We start from the raw sequence: 6,020 nt of genomic DNA on the forward strand, positions 1-6,020 counted from the left end.
ATGGAGGCACTGAAGCTTGGCCCCAGGGTGACCTCCCCCTGAGATCAATGGAGTCACTGCAGCTTGGCCCCAGGGTGACCCACCATTGATATCAATGGAGTCACTGCAGCTTGGCCCCAGGGTGACCCACCATTGATATCAATGGAGGCACTGCAGCTTGGCCCCAGGGTGACGTCCCCCTGAGATCAATGGAGTCGCTGCAGCTTGGCCCCAGGGTGACCTGCCATTGACATCAATGGAGTCACTGCAGCTTGGCCCCAGGGTGACCCACCATTGATATCAATGGAGTCACTGCAGCTTGGCCCCAGGGTGACGTCCCCCTGAGATCAATGGAGTCACTGCAGCTTGGCCCCAGGGTGACCTGCCATTGATGGAGCCACAGCAGCTTGACCCCAGTGAAAGGGCCCAATCCTGCTCCCTTTGGACTCAAGGGCTAAGTGCCCATTTGTTTCCACAGCAGCAGCATCTAGAGGCTCGAGCCCAGAACCAATATTTCGTTCTGCCTTTTCCTCCCTCCCTTGCTGGGACTGTTCAGCCCTGGTAACAAATGCAAACTGACACTTGACTGAACTCCCTTCTCTAGGAAATGGGGTTTCCGCTATTCCACAGCCCCAGCCTGCTCCCAGTGGGGTAAAGCGCTGGCCCCGGTGCCTGCTTCAGGCCTCATTTACACCGGTTTAACGCTGTGACATCACACTGGCTGCAGTGCAGTAATTCCTGAGTCACACCGGTGTAAATCAGAAGAGATTTGGGCCCACAGGGGCCAATCCTCAGCCATTGTGCCGCCTGCTTTGCACCACGGCAGCAGCACCGGGAGTGGGAAAGCTGCCCTAACCGGGCAGCCAAGGACTCTCCCTCACTCTGAGGAATCCTCAAGTGGTGCAAAACCAGCATAACTGGCTCCACGACACCGGTTTCCCACTCCCTCTGTGCCGGGGAGGCAGGAGGGGTGTGGGCAGAGGGCACCACCACCAGCTTCCTGACCGTTGCAGCCCCTGAAGCTGCTGTAAATTACATCCAGGGTTGAAATGGCTTCCATCCAGCCCAGGATCCCAGGGGCTGGGGGGACTGAGCCCACAGTCCACAGGGCAGTGCGGAGAACAGACGAGTGCTCAGGTCAAACAGCCTTTGGGCTAATGCTTTCTGCCTCTGAACTGGTCACTGGGCTGTGCTAATGGGTATAAATAGTGATAGGTTTGAACAAGAACCCCAGATCAAAATCCCTCCAACTTGGATACAGATCTGAACTTTGCAGCGAGGGTGCAGGTCTCTGTGATTGGAATGCAGGGGTCTGACTCTGAATTCACTTTGCACTTGTCCGTCAGTGACTTCAATGGAGTTATTCCTGATTTACCATCTTGTAAGTGGCAGGGGGGGCCTACCACTGCCTCGTTCGATTTACCCCATCAGATCCCTAGGTGTGGCCACAGAAAGACAATGGACCCAATTGTGCTGTCTCTTGGTGTTAAGGAGTAATGCCACTGCAACCCATGGAATTACACTGGTGTCAAAGCAACGTGAGAGCAGAATCAGACCCAGTGACTTTATTAGGCAGAGAACTGAGAATCATTAATCAGAAAACCCCTTAATGGACAGAAAGGCAGAGAAATCCATTACCTCTCACCTCCTGGGAGCTCACCAGCAAGAGAAACAACAGAGCCATCAGGAAGCTTGATGAAGATAATGCCTGTGCATACAGGCCACACCTTGGCCTACAATGTCGTGAGCATTTGGCTTTAGGGAAGTTTTATCTTTTCTAGATTAGGATCAAATAATCCTCCACATGGAGGGGAAGGGAAGAAAAGCCTTGCGGGGGGAGAAATTGGGGTCAGGCCTGTGAAGAGAAACAACTTAGATAATTGTTTACCTCAAGGTTCCCAAGACACAGACAAGGTTTTCATCTCAAGGCCAAAAGACCAAAAACATCAAGACACTTGATCACGGCCTTGGATAGGCCAAGAGACTACTCACGTTACATCAAAGGGCACCGTGTCTTCCCCATGCAGCAAAGGTTTCCGCTACCCTGGGTTTGTAAGGGCTTGTCTTCACATACAGCGCTAAAGCTTTACCCCCAGTGCAGACACCACCATGTCGGCAGGAGAGTTTCTTGCACTCTTCCATCAGCATCTTCACTAACAATACGGTTACTGTAGGTTTCTCCATGGCTGACTGCAGCGGGAGTTCTGGCTGAGTAAGGCCTTCAGGAGCTGGCTCTCCAGGGTAAGCTCACCGGGGAAATTAAAGACCTTGGGCATCGGGGCTTGAAGCCGGAGTTGGAGATGCAGGTGTGTCCTCCTAAGGAGCCCCTGAGGAATCTAAAGGCATGACGATAACTATAGACCAAACCCCATTGCAAATAATACTCCCATAGGAGTTAGTAGCAGGGCCGGCACAACTGCCGCTAACATTTGGGGGGCGGCGACCGCGGCGGCCGGACCTTCCGCTGCCTCTGTCGGGGGCGGCATTTCAGGGGCGGGACCTTCCGCCGCCTAGAACAGCAAAAAAGCTGGTGGCGCTCCTGGTTAGTAGAAGCGTTGATCACCTCTGGGCTGTGTAAAGAGAGCTGGATTTGGGTCCCAATAATGATAACGAATAGTAGTAATAATAACAATAATATTTTGCACGTCTATAACATATAACACCCTTCTGGCCACAGTAGTTAAAAAAGCTGTAAGGCCTTGTGGACTCCTACCCTGTTGAGATAAGCAACTGGAAGAATAGAAGGATACTGCAAACAGTGCTAACCCCAACCCACTGACCTTTCTGTTGTGAGTTTGTGGCATAGCCTGGCACCAAAGACACTGTCAGCTGCAATTATATCCGCAGAAACGACAGATGGTGATGTGTCTTACGCAGATACCAGGACTGTGTACATTAGAGACGGAGACAGCTAACTAGCTAGCGATAGGTAAGCAATTCAAATAGTCCCATGTAGAAGCAACATGAAGACTTGTAATGATCTTGCCACTCTGAAGTCCCACTGGACCAGATTGTGAGCTGGTGTATATTTGTTGTCATTGATTTACAGGGAGCTACATGGTTTTACAACAACTGAGCATCAGGTATGATGATTTCAATAGGAGACAAACAACTGGCAATTCGTGGATTGTTCCGTACTTTGTAGCACACTTTGGACACCGTATAACTAATTAACTAACTAACAAGGACTGAATTTTTGAACACCACGTGCTCTGTAATTTTGTAGCGATTGCCTGTCGATGTTGCCATTTGTAGCTGGCATCAGCAAACTGCTAATTCGGAGCAAACCTTTTCACAATTTTACAGCAGTCCTGGCGGTAACAAGGGAGGCCAGTGGGAATTTTGCCGTTGACTTTAGTGGAAGTAGTATGGGGCCCTTCAAGAACATCTTGATGACACAGTCCCCGTACACAACTTCCCAGTGCTCCCGGGAAAACGTTTGGAATGAGATGTTTAAATGTACCTGTGCCTCGAGAGCAGAAGGCAAAATGATTTCTTCCTCTCTGATTCGTCTCTGTTGCAGTGCGCAGCTCTATTGCACACTGCTTAGATATGGTGCCAGGGGGCGTTATACAAACACCCTCATTCTGATCTTGCTTAAGTCAGTTGGACACTGGTGTGACTCCACTGATTTACACCAGTGATTCCTGATTTACACCAGCGTGCCTGAAATCAGAAGCAGACCCTCCCCTCCCCCCATATCTGAAAATTGTCATTTCACGTTGACCAGAGAAGGATTTTGATACCCAGGAAAACCTTGTAAATATGGTGTAAACCTCAACTGCCTTGCAGATGCTTTTTTGTTCATAAGTTCTTCACACCACTTGTTAATTACACTATGGGTCTCATCCTGAGCCCATTGAAGTCAGTGGAAAGACTGACAGCCACTTCAGTGTCAGCAGCTCTGGGCTTTAATAAGGATTCCTGCTTTCTCACAGGCCGTTTACTCCTCCTCTGAGTCAGACAGTGGTTCTCAGCCAGGGGTAAGGTGTACCCCTGGGGTACATCGAGATCTTCCAGGGCATACGTCAACTCATCCAGAGAGTGGCCTAGCTTTACAACAGCCTACATGAAAAGCACTAACTACAATTTCATACAATGACTTGTTTATACTGCCCTATAGACTATACACCACAATGTAAGTACAATAGTTATATTCCAATTGATTTATTTTACCATTATATGGTGTCAAGCCTGATTCCCCACTCTGGCACTTTGCATGCAGAAGGTGGGGGCCCGCAAGGATTCTAAAAATTAATACTGGCCACTCCAGGCTTGTGTTAAACTCCCAAGGTTACAGCTTTTCTCTGACCTTCGCTTGGTAAACGCTGCCACCACCCAAATGCAAAAACATCTCTTGGGCCCAGGAAGAAGCACTTGGGAATTTCTCCCTGGGGTGTACCCTCAAGCCCTTTCACCTCCCGCTCTGGGGAAGAGCTGAGAAAGAAAACAAAAGGAAATCAGCTGTTGCCACCAGCTAATTAAACCACATGTGCACAAACCTCCTCAAAAATCCAATCCTGTTCTTAAAAAAGGTAAATTTTATTAAAAACAAAATAAAGAAAATACATCTGGAACTTAGGCTTTTTGCTAGACCTTAAAAGAAACAATGACAAGGATTAAGCATCAAGACTAGCTCTCTTGAGGTTCAGCTTAAAGGTTACCAGCAAAACAAAAGCACCTGGGGTTAGCACAGAGGAGTCCACAAGTCTTACAGAAAATAAAAGAAATAAACCTAATCACGTCTTTCTAGACATTTCCTGGTCTATTTCCATATTTGGGTAGTTCTAGGTATAATCGGATGATTTCCATACCTGGCCAAAAGCTTTTTATGGCACAGTCATAGCCCTGACTTTGCCCTGTCCCCTCTCTCCGGAGAACAACCCCAGAACACATAGGGGAAGCTTTTCTCCCCCATTTTAAAAAGTTCTAGCCTTCCCATTGGCTCTTTTGGTCAGGTGCCCCCTCCCTTTCCTTTACCTGGGGGATTTTTAAACCCTTTACAGGTGAAGCAAGCAGCCACCAAGAGGGACTTTATAGCTAACTGGCTGGGTGTCCATAAAAGGGAGCTACCCCCCCCTTCATTTATCACATAGGGTAACAATGAGAAAGTCAGCAATCTGTCAGTAACGTGTGTTGTGACACTTTCCTATTTTGTCTGATTTTGTAAGTAAGTAGTTTTGAAGCGAGGTGAAACTTGGGGCACACAAGACAAACCAGACTCCTGAAAGGGGCACAGTAGTCGGGAAAGGCTGAGAGCCGCAGCTCCAAGTCAGTCCAGACAGAACAGGAGATGCTGACAAAAACAATCGCCAGGAGCAGGGATTGGAATAAAACGGGATTTGGGTGCAATAGGAGAGAATGGCTGGAAGGAAGGGAGAGAGGGAGGGATAGATAGATAGAGGGGGTGTGGGAATGAATAGATAGATGATGGGGTGTGTGGGGATAGATAGAAAGGGTGTGTGGGGATAGAAAGAAGGGGGGTGTGGGGAGATAGATCGAAGGGGTGTGTGGGGATAGATAGATAGACAGACAGACTAGGGTGACCAGATGTCCTGATTTGATAGGGACAGTCCTGATTTTGGGGTCTTTTTCTTCTATAGGCTCCTATTCCCCCCACACACACACCCCGATTTTTCCCACTTGCTGTCCGGTCACCCCGAGACAGAGGCGCCGCTAGGCTCCCTGCAGCGAGTCCCAGAGGCGGCAGCTCCCGGGGTGGCTGTGGGATACTCTTGGCTCCCCGGCGCTGGCACCCTCCTTCCAGCACAAATTCCCCCCCCCCCCCACCCCCTCGCCGCCCGACAGCCCGGCCCGGCCCGCGAGCTCCGGCTGCGACACCTCCGGGCAGCCCGGCTCCGGCGGCAGCGAAGGGGTTAATCTCCCGGCCGGCCGGCGGGCGGGAGACTGGTTGCCTGGCGCTGCGGGCCCGCGGCTGGCTGGCTCCTGTCACCGGGTCCCCGGGTCCCCGCCCCGCTGGTGCCTGCCCGAGGCCGGCGAGGAGCGCGGCCAGCGCCTGAGCCCGCGGCTGCAGGATCGGG

The sequence above is a fragment of the Mauremys reevesii genome, linkage group 16 (assembly GCF_016161935.1).
Source record: "Mauremys reevesii isolate NIE-2019 linkage group 16, ASM1616193v1, whole genome shotgun sequence".
Taxonomy (NCBI): domain Eukaryota; kingdom Metazoa; phylum Chordata; order Testudines; family Geoemydidae; genus Mauremys; species Mauremys reevesii.